Source organism: Rhagoletis zephyria, unplaced genomic scaffold (genome assembly GCF_001687245.7).
Source record: "Rhagoletis zephyria isolate East Lansing unplaced genomic scaffold, Rhagoletis_zephyria_1.1 Rzeph_scaffold_00331, whole genome shotgun sequence".
Classification (NCBI taxonomy): Eukaryota; Metazoa; Arthropoda; class Insecta; order Diptera; family Tephritidae; genus Rhagoletis; species Rhagoletis zephyria.
The window spans coordinates 10,905-23,932 of record NW_016157415.1 but is presented as its reverse complement, the minus strand read 5'-3'; positions in this window follow the sequence as shown (position 1 = coordinate 23,932).

Genomic DNA, 13,028 nt, shown 5'->3' with positions numbered 1-13,028 from the left:
GAGGCGACAGAGCTTATCGGCTGCTTTGTTGCTGCTGCCTTTCTTGCAAGCATGTATGACTCCTCTTTACCTTTTATGCTTTTGTGGGTAGAAACCCAAACTGCGTTCAGGCAAGGATTACATCTCAGCTCCAACCTTCTGTGATCGATCCTTAAATGGGGAACGAAGTTGAGTCGCAGAACACCAACTCTCAATTGAACGTCCAGTCTGTTAGTGGAGTATAGGTTTAATGCGAAAAGATTTTTCATCGTGATATATTGGTTTCCATTATCAGAGACGAACACGAAGAGAAAAAGTTAACAATCTTCTGCTAAAATACCTGCTAAAGTACGTACAAAAAGGCTGCCGGTAAGCTGACCAGATTTTGTGAGGCTACGGTCGAAGCGAGTTGGTTTTCACTTTTTAACCAGCCCTGGAAAGATCTCGGGTGCTGGAAAATGGCATCTGATAAATTTCGCTGTAGACACATTCGCTGTAACGATGATTACGGTCCAAGTGTGCCCCGGTTTTGCGAAATAAATCGAACCTTACCCAAGGTAACCCAGCATATTCATAAAAAGTAAGACTGTGGCTCATATTAATTTGCTTTTTACTTTTAGAAATTCATATTAAGCAAAATTAAATTTAAAGTGCTCCGTTGAACCGGAAGATTACCGAAACATGCCGAAATGTGAGAGTATCGATGTGTCGCGCAATAATATCGAAAGTGTACGAAATGGTACCGAAAAATCCTAAAAAAATCGTAAAAAAATTCAAAACGTATAAAGTAAAATTATTGGGATTTTTCTTAAAATATTTGTAAGCTAAAATTTTCTAAGTAATAAGGATTTTTTTCACTATGTATGACTTGCGGTTTCCAAACAAGTAATTTTTAAGCAAAATTTTCTTCACGATCCAATTATCGGAACTAAAAAAACTTAGTATGAGACCACCTTTGAGGTACCACCTTTCCGATTAAAAAAGAATTATCGAAATGGGTTAACGTGGTCCAAAGTTACGCGGTAACATACATACAAAAAAAAAAAAATATTCCAACGAACTGAAGTCGGTTAAAAATAACTTTCATTCATTCCATTTCATTATGTATTTCTATATGTATATTAAAAACACATGGTTTTTGAAGCTTATTATTGCAACCGGAATTCCTGGCAGACTACTCTGGCGCCATTGATTATTGTAAATCATTCATAACGCGCATACACACATATGCATTTAGCTTAATAATGGCAAATTAGCGGAAGAAATTGCTACCGCTGCTGTTGGCTTCAGAGCAAGCTTACCTGTATAAATATATAAATATCTAAATTTATTTGAATGTAGACAGCCCCAACACGATTACTTTTGAAATGTTGTTCGCTGATAACAAACTTGTTGTTGATGAAAATTTGCAGCTTCTTTTGCGCTATCTCTTCTCACTTATTTTGACCACTTTCATATTTTGTTTTTCGTTTGTAAAGGAAGTGAAAGACAAAAATGAAATTTATAAAGTATTTTGGTGTTTTAAACTGATTGCTATTTTGAGTAAAGAAAAAATAAAAGGGCAATTCATATAAACGCATAAATGCCTCGTAACCAGTGATTAGTTTAGCAAATTTTGAGCAATTTTAATAATTTTGACTATACACTTTCTTATTTCCAGCCACTCTTTCACTTTATTAACTCTCAGTACAAAAAATCAGCCGCTGAAGCTAAAAATATGAAAATTTGTTTACCGGCAAATTTTGGTTAATTGATTTCAAAAATACAATCAAAGATTTTATTAAACTCTTAGACAGGGGTACTCTAGATTTGTAAACTGGGAAGTGATATAATTAATTTTTCTTTTCCAAAATATATTTCAAAACTGAGAATAACACTTAAATTTTTTTTTGGATCCCAATTCTACCAAAAAATAGTTATTTTGTTTCTATATATTACACTATTCAATATCGACTTTTGTGACACCTTTCACTTTGCGGTAAAAAATAATAATATACTTTTCTCAAAACAACTGTTATTTTAAATATAAAAGCTTTTAATCATCGTACAGTTCCATAAGTAACGCAACTCTCCTTCTTACCGCTTTTCCTGGCAGGCTGCAGGTGTGTTTTTCGTTCTTGGTTCAGTGTGCTGGTGTATTTTGAATAAATTGTAATAGAAATTAAAGATAAGAACAAGTTCCAAAAACAGGTGGTCTCAGCTGTAGGCATTTATTGGCAATCTGCTGATAGTGTTTTTACGTTGGAAACTGTACGATGCTCTTAATTAACAAAAAAAAGAGCTTTAAGTACACAAAAAAGTTTGTGCAATATATTGGACGATTGTACTGAAAGGGTTAAGTTGATTACAATGGTTTGGTCAAAATATTTATAATTTCTGCTATTCCTGATTAATATTCGCAATTCGTGAGGAGTATTTAATATTTTCTTCGATGTTTCCGCCTCATTTTCATTCACAATTTATAACTTATTGATAGACCGTAAACAGGGAGCAATAAACCATAAACACTGATGAGCTTGGCACCTGCCATATGCATACAATTTTAATCAGTTGGTGAGAAGACATACATAACTATTGTAGATGCTTATTGTAAGGCGGCTATGTATATATGCATGTACATAAATACATGTACAGATGTGAAATCGATATTTGGTGTGGAGGAGACATTACTAAGGTAGACACTTATAGTAAGCTAAAAGCGGATGAGTGTTAGCAAGAGGGCGTGACACCTCGCATACTATAACTTTGGATCGATAAGTCACACGACGTTGATATTTGGTGATGGAAACATTATTAAATTATGCGATTATATATTTAATACGATTCGTTTAGCTGCATTCGCATGTAATGTAGACTTTTAGGTGCAGTTATGCAAATAAGGTTGGCTATGCGGAAAATCAAAAACTGTATAGAAATAAATTTGATAAATATGTACATACATATCGGCGACTCCATGCCAGAAGCATGAATGTGCAAATTTATCTGCGTTGAGTTATTGGGTTTACTTGTTTAAGCTCTGGATCTTCTTTGTTATACCAAAACCCAGAATGCCATACGTACACGGAAACCTCATATTTTACTCGTAAAAAAAAACTTCAAAATTGATTTCCCAAAATTTTCATTTGTGCACATCCATGTTTCTGGCATACGGGCGACGATATGTATTCATCACTTAAAACAGTCGGTTACTTAAAAGTGAGTTTTTTTGGAACCTTTACAGTTTGTTACGGCATTTCGAAAAAGGGAATTTTTTTAAAGCGTAAATCGTTATTTTTGGTGCCGTGATTTTCATATTTATTGAACAAAATTCACTCCAAAATAGGGCTGCTAAACGGAAGAGTGAGCTATACAAATATACAGCTAAACGGAATTTACTCTAGTAAACTAAAGAGTGATGAGAGTTTACAAGAGAGCGTAGTACCCTCAGAGAACAATTTCTTCGGAACCACTGTGTACTCCTGCATTTGCAAAAATTTCCTTTATGCAATTTATGAAATTTTTGGAAGGCACTTCTCAACTGCTATGTAATTGAACTTTCTTAAGTTTTAATTAGATGGCTCTTCAAAGTATGCTCGGCCTCCAGATACTGCTATAAATAGCAAGGTCAAATATTAAAGGCAAATGCGCTTCACCTGGAAAACCCCTGCTATATCTACGGGCAGTTATACATTTGTCGGGGACTCCGATAGTAAAAATAAAGTAAGTTTTAAATTTATCCGTCCTTTAAACACCTACTTGAGAAACCGACCCTTAAAAGGCTGTACAAAATGACATGCTCTCTATTTTTTCGTACCAGTGTGTACGTTTATCATAGTTGCCAACTTGGTGCTTTAAGCACTAGACTTAGTGCTTTTTGAAAATTAAAACGCAAAAAAAATTATTTAGTGCTTAGTGCCTTTCTTAGTGCTTTTTTTCTGAACTAAAAGTACTCCGAGATAGTAAAAGCTTGAAATATTTAAAACTGTGGCAGCACTATAATAATGATTCCCCCTTGCCTTATATTTATATTTGTTAACATTTCATCATTTCTAAATATGGTTTCGTGTTTCAAAATATGGTCACCTAACCTATAAGTGCGACGAAATGGTATCAGCGGTTTTCGCACCCGCTCTAATTCTGTTAAATTAGGCGAAATAGCAGGGCGAACGGTGACGACGGCATCGCATAATTCGGCGAACTTCGCCGTTCGCCGGGTATTGTGTTTCAAGCATTAATGGGCAGTACTTCGGTACGACGTCATCAGCATGAGTCATCATAGCATGTGTAGAGGCTATTCAATCGTTATGAGCGAAAAAGTTTTGTGTATTGATTTATGTATGAAAATATTGTTAATTTTTTGCTTTTGTTAAATACAAACCGTTATGAAAAAAGCACCCTTTGATTCAAAAAAATTCGGTGCTTTTAGTGTGGTAAAACGCTTTTTTCACAAATTTTTGGTGCTTTTTGAAAATCAAAGGTTGGCAACGCTGACCTTTATGAATAGTTACAGCCGAAACTGTGAATCTCTTTTCTTTAGATCCCCATTTGCAGCTCTTTTGTTCACTCTGCCACTATTTGTAATTAAATGATTTGCTTTGCTCTTGAATTGTGTCAGTTGTCTTTTTTCCAGCCGGCATGTAAACATTAAAACCATTACTACCTACATAAGCATATAACTTCCAACCGGGTTGTTTGCATTCGTCATTGTCATCTTCTTGATGGGCTACATTGTCGTCTAATTGAGTTGTGGTTTAAAGCCCTTTATTTTTTACTTTTTAACATTTTTTCTTTAATATTTCTACTTTGCTCAAAGGTTGCGGTTTATGCTTTTAACGTTTGTTGCTTCCGTATTTGTGGTATAGCTTAAGGATTATTAAAATATACATACATATAAAACATAAATATATATATGAAAAGGCGTCAACGATACTTCGGTGAATTATCTTATCGCGAGGCGCCTATATTCACCAAAGATAGAATGTAGATATATGGGGCACGAAATCTACTTATTTAGAATCAAGAAAAAATCTGGAAAAATAGTGCGTTGGGTTGGGTGAGCAGTACGTTTGCCACGACGCGATCGATGTATTGAGAATTTGAACTAAGTTAATCCTACTATGAAAAAAGCACCTTTCATACGAGTATTAGCAAATCTAATAGAGAATTTCAGCAAGTCTATGTGACTTTGATACACTTTGGGTGGGGATTCTCATCAAAGTGAATAAAAAAGGCCGCTATATTGGACGAGTTACCTAAAGCTAAGCTTAAAAAGAGATACTATTGCGTTACATACATAGACACAGGCCTTTGGGCTTAAAAAGTGTGCTTAATCAGTGACTAAATTTTCTGTAAAAATTTGTTTTACCTAAGCTGAATTGCTTAGTGAGGACCAGCGTTGACGGTTTGATACAATTGCATAATTTTTGATACTTTCTTTTCTAAATTTTACTTTTTTGTTTACAAATGCCCCATTTTGATACTTTTGGCTGGCAGAAATGAATATTTGAAAACTATGAATAATATTAGTAGTTTAAAGACAAATAATATTTTTCTTGTTATTTAAATACTTAACATTTTTCATGTAGATATTTATAAGTTTGAAAGTTTGATTTGGTAACTCTTATAAGGGAAATACAACCCGAAATTTCATTGAACACGCCGCTGTTATAAGGCCATAAAATCACACAAATATATTGCGCAATGTCGGCCTTGCGTCGCTCGTTTGTGTGGTGTGTGGGGTTGTTTGTACTAAATTGCACAGTTATTGCGCTAAAATAACTTGTGTTGCGGATGGCGATAACTGCACAACTTTTAGTCTAGTTTTGACATTTTGGTATCCAGATCGTGCTGTAAATTATGGGTATGAGCGTAGAAAATAAATAATTTTTTTTTTTTTTTTGAAGCTGAAGCTATCAAAATATACAACGCACATTCATATTTCTTGCACACATTTACTTGAACAACGTTTCTCCAAATAAGATGTGCGCAATTTTATTATGTAGTAATTTCCATAATATTGACTTGATTTTATGTTGCTTAGGTGGTGCTCTATAAGTTTGTTTTTCGTTATGCAACTAAGCATTAATATTCTCTGTTTTTTTTTTTACGAAAGTAATATAAAGTTTTTTTATAACTATGAATTTAATTAAACAGTTTTATTTTTTATTTATTTTTCAAATAAATGTTTAAAAAATAACAGTTGTGTTTGCCTTTGATACTTTTTCTGCAAACTGATAATGATCAACTGATACTTTTTTTCAAGCTCGAGACAACGCTGGCCAGGACTTAATTTTACTTCCTAGGAGACCAGTATGTTTGCATGTATGTATATAAAAAATATTTATTATTGCAAAAAAGGTGGGAAGATACTGTGGCCAATGGTAAAGTCCGTTTACAACCTCTGCATGATTATAAGTTATGCAGAGTCCGCAAAAAACTCCGGAACAGTGTCCAGAGAGTGTCAAACAAGGCCGAGCTTACTTTAAAGTGCCATGAAATTATACTTACGAAAGTTTTATTAAATGGCAGTTGAGAAGTGCATATGCAAAAATTTCAAAAATTGCACATAGGAAATTTTTGCATATGCAGCAGTACATAGCATGCATTTAGGCGCCCAGTGTTAGCAGTCGCGCATCTGAGGCCAGCTACTGAGAGCGTCTCAGGACTGTGACGAAAGTGCAACCCACGAAGGTACTTAAACCTCAGCCTCTAAAAGCCTCAACAGCTCAGATGATTCCATATTTTTTGTCTTATTATCTTTATTGCACGCAGGAACGGTATCATCCGCAACTAATCGTTCGTGCGGCCCTTGGTTCGAGAAACATAAAGGTATCTACACACCTACGCGATTCTGCCGGTGCAAATCTGTTCCGACAAAAATTACAACAATGCCGACCATAGTTTTAAATGAGTAACCACACACTTGTACGATTTTGCTGCAGCGATTTATTCCAACATGCACAGTTGTTCTTTTGGTCGTGCCAAAATCGCAGAGAAATTGCGTTTTGAGAATGAAAAAGTTCAATAGAAGGATTTTACAATATTAAAACAAAATTGAACATGAGAAAACTAAACATATTTGATGTAGAAAAGTTAAACATTTTCTTTTTGTTGAGAAATACTTTTTGTTTGTCTATAAATTGACAGTTTCTGCTGCGATAAAATCGCACAGATGTGTGCGTACTTGCGTTTTCGAAGCCGTAACGTCTGTAGCATCGAAAACGGTGCGGATTCATTGCGACAGAATCGCATAGGTGGATGCCTTAACACGACTTTAAAGGTGCTTTTGAAGCCGAAAAATTTTTAAATTAGCGCTCCTAAAATGTTCCCAATAACGCACAAAAGTACCGAATAAGCTCGGAGGCTCCGATGAAGCATTTAATTGTCCGCAAAAATTACGAAACTTATCCAATAATTATGTTATTTTTTCAAATATCTTGGTATGTTAATTTAAAATACAGCTTTCTTTTTTTTCTAGCCCATCGAGATTTATTTTTATTGATGACATTCCTATTGTGAAAAATTAGCCTAAGGACTAAGTAAATCAGAAAGACTTACGGATAATCGAAACTAACGTAATTAGATTTGATTTACAAATTAGATTAAATTAGATTTATATTAAGGGAGCAGGTCACCTCGATACCGCGACCGAAACGATTTACTGAACCTCTATTCAGCTACAAGTCTTCTTCGATCCACGTGTTACTAAGAAACCCTGCGAGGTTCTTCGGCTGAATGCTACTTAAGTCGTGTACTTCTAGATGCGGCGATCCAAGGAAGCAAAGTCTGGTCGTAGTGAGGGCTTTACAGTGGCGCATAAAGTGTTCTGCTGTTTACTGTTATTCGTTGCACAACAAACACTAACCAGAGTTGCCAACTCCTATGTTTGACAAGTTTTTTGTTAACCTACAATGGTCAGTAAGAAATCCTGTAATAATTCTTACTTCATGTCTACTGAGGTGAAGGATTTCTTCGGTTCTCCTTTTTTGATATTCCCGGCAGGAATGTCTGTTACCTTAACTATTTGCCCAGTAATGTTGCCATTTGTTCTTCAATCAGGTGTAGTAGTTTCGCCTAACGGAGCTCCAAGGCAGACCAATAAAGGGACTTGGTTCTTACGAGAATATCTACCACTTCATTGCCCATGACTCCATTGGTAGTTGTGTTTGTTGGTTACCCTGATTTCTACATACCGCCTCTGACATATGCAGTTCAACGGCGTGCACCTCGGTCTGAAAGACTGTTGCCGCAAACTTCTGCTTCGGCGCCGTAGCCAGTCTTGAAGTCACCAGTATACCAGATATGAGGTCGTTCGTTGTCCCAGTTGTTTCTGTAAGGGAAAAATACCTTGAAGTTCTGTGTAAAGCTAAGTCTGTGACCCTAAGAGATGAAGCGTGCATAAGCTTCACGTCCTTTACATTGTACCTTAAGGTGAGCCTTGCTGCAAAGAGTGGTGCCCTTTCTAGATTACAATGTCTAAGGAAGGAAGGCTGGACAAGAATCACCTTGAGAGCCGCTGTTGATGTTTTTCTCTTCGCGCCAATAATGCCCACGCAGGCCAGTAGTTATATTTTCGTGAGCTTGGCTTGCGTGGACTTTATTTCTGCTTTCCGTTCCATTAGTTTCCAGATAGAGGTCCTGACCTTTTGACAACACTAAGAAAAATTAAAATCTTTTCAGAAAATTTATGTGTTGGACTTTTTTCTTAGCTTATGTAGTACCTAATAGGGTAGGTATTACTAATTCGTTTTTTTAAGGCGAAAACGATCGTAGGCCGGTGTTATCGTATTTTCTCTTTAAAAATATTAATACACAAAGTTTTTGAATTTAGGAGGTAATCTTGTTCTACAATACGGATAAAATTTATAATGATTTCTTTTTCTTTAAAACTGACAATAAATAAGAAAGCTTTTAGCAATAAATGTAGATTTTGCCATTTAAGATAAAAACGAATAAAACAGCAAATTCTCCTCCGCTTCAGCGCATGCGCCAACTCCAATTTTATTACATAATTTCTACAAAAATAAATTTGTTTTCTTCGACAAATTAAAAATTATGCATGCATTTTCTACACGTAACTAAGACAGGCATTATTATATAATACCCCCTCCCTTTTTTGCATATGTAAATTTTAATCAAACGTTGTTTTTGTTTACACAAATGAATGGTTCGAATGATTATATTAATTTGGTTTTTTCTTACTGCTTCTGTTGTATGTAGTTTTTATGTTTTTTTTTTTTAGCAATAAAAAGTCTGCGCAAAAATTTTGAAAAAAGAAACACTAAATGAGTAGTTTTGAGAGACATATTAAAAGTAATCAAGCGAAAAATACGGCAAACCGCTGTTAAGAAAGTCGAAAAAATAAATAACCTACAGTTGGACATAGCAAACCAAAACAAAAATAAAAGCAATAAATATTCACATATGTACATATGTATGTAAGTATGTATGAATGCGTATTTTAAACGGGGCAGCCAAGGCAGCTGGTCACTCGCCGCATCGTCAACAAGAGAAAGTCGAACTGGTGCAAATTTTTGGCTTACCGTTTTGCTTATTTTTGATTTCTTATTTAACATTATTTCACTTTACGCTTCTTTATTTTAATTTTATTTATTTTGCAGCATTCGTTTCGCCGGTTCGATTGGCTTCGATTGTATGCCGCTTTTACTGCTGTTGTTCGTACTTTTAGTGTCGTGCACGCAGTTAGTAACAAAAAATACCAGCAAATTTGCTTGAAAAAAAGACAAACAAATGGAGAGCAATAAAAAACAGTAGGGCAATTGAGAAAATATGCATCTCTTAAAGCTATTAAACATTTAATGCAAGCAATCTACTTAATTTCAAAATATGGAATTATGCAATTTTAGAAATCAAAATAAAAACAAATCTAAAATATCCATCTCTAATGTATGCACCACCCGAATAGCCTTGTCATCGTGTTTATGACTGCAAAAAAAAACCTTCCGCAATAAATTTTTGTATACATATCATCAAATTTGTGCGTCACTTTGATCAAAGAAAAAAAAAAATCTAAAAAGTTTTGCGCATACTCGCATGCCGACTTTTGTTGCTCTTAAGTATTTTGAATGCGCATGAAGCAAATATGCGTAATTTTTAATCTCTTCTTACCACTTATCACTTGCTGTGAAGTGCGTGATTTGCATTTCGTACTAAACATTTATGCCAATTGCCGCAAACAGGTGGGTTGATGTGTTGTTAAGTGCACTGGGTTATTGTGTCACCAGACGAGTTCGTTGCTTAAGTCTTTCGTTTAGAGTCATTGAGGTTGGTTGTTTGGTGGAGGGTAAAATTCATAGAAATTCATTGAAGGAGATAAGATTGATAGTGGATGACTGTCAGGACTTCAGATTTTTTTTTGGAGGATAATAAGTCATCGGGTGTTATTAGGTGCAGCAGGAAAGGGGCAGCAGGAAGGGTTTTAATGAAGGTACTACTACATATGTCCATAAAGAACTGGTACCTGTTTCGATAATATATAGTAGGAGCCTTTTTTCTCGGTAGTTGAATTTGCCAAGGGTTTCACTTCTGCTAGCAGAACCGCTATTGAGAACTCCTGCCTGTTAAGACTTTGCAAGGATAGATGCACGCGGATCTGGTAGATGGAAAAAAGTATTTTTAGAATAGGGATATGACCTCAAAGAGTACCCAAAAACCTATCCCTTGCCAACGTTTAGCGTCGCATACATAACGTATCCTACCAAACTCCTAGATGAGGTGAATAAGCAATATATTTAAGTCCGAGATCGATATGGCCAAGAGTTATTCTTGACAAGTTCTTTGTGAAAGTGAAGAGGGATGTCTTGAGTCGTCCAGATTTGCACGCGTTTTCGCGAGTAATTTCATTCTCGTATATAGAAAATTGAATTCAGTGTACCGGGGAGTCACTTAAGCTGTTTATCATTGCATATTTTCCAGGTGTCTCAGCCAAAGTAGTAGAAGCCTTAGATTTGAGAATGGGGCATCGTAAAAGCGCCTTGAAATCTTTAAACCCTTCATGCCGGCTAGTCCGTATTCTTTTCGAAGGCTCAGTAGATGAATATGTTACTTCTTAAGTGACCTTTTGGATCAGAGACACCTTATTGGGTGAAAAGTTGTTGAAAACGGCTAAAGTCAGCAGGGCCGGATCTTATTACACCGGTTGTACAATCCTGCGAAGGTGTCGTGCCATTGGTTGGCTTTCTTCTATGTTATCCAGATTATGTTATGATAAGGAAAACCCTACAGAAGAGCTCAAATTTCTTCCAAGGATTTTGGGTCTGTATTCGGTCCCTTTACGGTTTTCTTGAATTTAAGATTTATGATTCTAAACAAACAGACTTCCCTAGATAGGCCTTGGGATGAAATCGATATAGGCACTTTTATCTACCATATGCTCCACAGCAGAGCATTCGCTGTTGAGTTTGACAAAAAAAGAGGCACGACAGATTGGGAAATCCTCACACATCTTCTTTATATTGTGATAATAAACATCCTGCTAGAGGAACCGGGAATGAGGGACCATATAGATGAGACTAAGAACTGCTCCACTTGAACTTGGTGACTAAGTGATTTGCGAATAGTTTTTTTTTTTTGCGATGAGGAAAGGGTTAAAAAGAATTCCAATTTCTAACTTAGCGAGCACTGTAAATTGTGATCGTTTTGGACTCCTCTGCTTTCAATCTTCTCATTGTCTAGATCGGTTAAAATCGCGACCGTGTCCCATGACACGAAGTGGTTTAACAGGGAGGATAATTGAACGGTGTCAACCTGTGGTAACACAATGGGTCTCCTATCTATGGCCTAAGTGTACCGACAAGGCGACTGCCACTCCTACATATCCTACCAACCTATTAACTACGAAACGTCCTGTCTTTAGTTATCGGTAATAATGTCCGTTCAAATTACCACAAACTTATGCACAGTTTTTTTATTTATAAAAAATTTAATCTAGTTTTAAATTACAGAAATTTCATCTCGTGTTTTTATTACCATAAAATTATGTCCCGCTACTTAATTACCAAAAAAATTATTTCCACTTTTTGAGTTACGAAAACTTTTTTTACATGTATGTATGTATGTCCGGCTTCTTAGTTACAACAATTTTATGTACAATTTTTTATTGCCAAAGTTGATGTCTTGATGTTTAGTTACAAACAAATTATGTACAGCCTCAAATTAAAAAAAACTTTATGTACAGTTTTTAATTGAGCAAAAATTATATCCAGTTTTAGATTTAAATAAATTCAAATCCAGGTTTTTAAGTGCCAACTAAATTATGTCCAGTCGGTTAATTATCGAAAAAAGGTGTTCCCGCTTTAAATTGACAAAAAATTTTGCAGAGTTTTAAGCTACTCAAAATTTGTTTCCAATGTTTAAAGCTACAAAAAATTTATTTTCAGTTTTAAAATTTTCAAAAATTCATATTCATTTAACAAAATTAAAAACATAACATAATAAGATAATTAATTACCAAAAGTTAATAGATTCAATTTTATTTTGATATTTTGTGTCAATTATTTCACTTTTTCGCATTTATTTGTGTTACTTTTTTAACGCCGTTTCTACCACTTTCTACTGCATTTTCCCTTTTTTTATTTGCAGCAAAGTTGCTGTTTCCATATCCTATATAACTTGACATACATTCAACTAAGCCATGATTAAGAAAAACTAAAAATAAAAATCAAAAAATATGTGAGGAAGATGACATTCGTCAAATATCTACTCCTGCAAGTTTGTGCCTTAAGTCTTTCGTTTAGTATGCCACAAACGGCAACTCAACTGAAAAGTGAAAACACTCATTTGGCTTGGACAAGTTCATAACTGTGTTGCGTTGATTGGCTAATTAAAATGTCGATGGTGGGGCGGATTATCATTAGAGCTGCATATATGTAAGCATATGACTGCTTTCAAAAAAAAAAGATGCAACACATAAGGAAATGCAGCTTGATGATTGACATGAGATAGCAGACGCGTCATGAGATATTTAAAAAAGTGCAGTTAATACACTGAGCACTAAAATGTGTACGAAAAGCATGAAGCGCTTGATTTGGACATTTGCAACGCACATAAGT